Source organism: Mauremys reevesii, linkage group 3, assembly GCF_016161935.1.
Source record: "Mauremys reevesii isolate NIE-2019 linkage group 3, ASM1616193v1, whole genome shotgun sequence".
Classification (NCBI taxonomy): domain Eukaryota; kingdom Metazoa; phylum Chordata; order Testudines; family Geoemydidae; genus Mauremys; species Mauremys reevesii.
In genome coordinates this window covers 131,253,819-131,254,170 of record NC_052625.1, presented here as the reverse complement: position 1 = coordinate 131,254,170, position 352 = coordinate 131,253,819, and positions in this window count along the sequence as shown.

Genomic DNA, 352 nt, shown 5'->3' with positions numbered 1-352 from the left:
AATTCTTGCTTACTGAATACCGACTACCATCCCTGACATGTGGACCCCAGCTGTGACCACTAGACCAGACTGCCTATGCCCTGGTCCTTTATAGCCAGGCATCAAGTGCCCCTTTCTATCTAGACACTAACACAGGAGAGTTGACGCCACATGAGGGGCAGAGAGTGCATACAACACACTAAAAGGGTGGTGAACTAAACATGCTTCCCCTCTGCTCTTGCATCTCATCCCCCACCCAGCACAGTGATCCACACCCATTTCATAGAAGATAGATATCCATTAACATTCCAAAGCCTGGTCTACACTTACCGTGGTGTCTTCACTGAGGTAAATTGACGGCTGATGCTCTCCC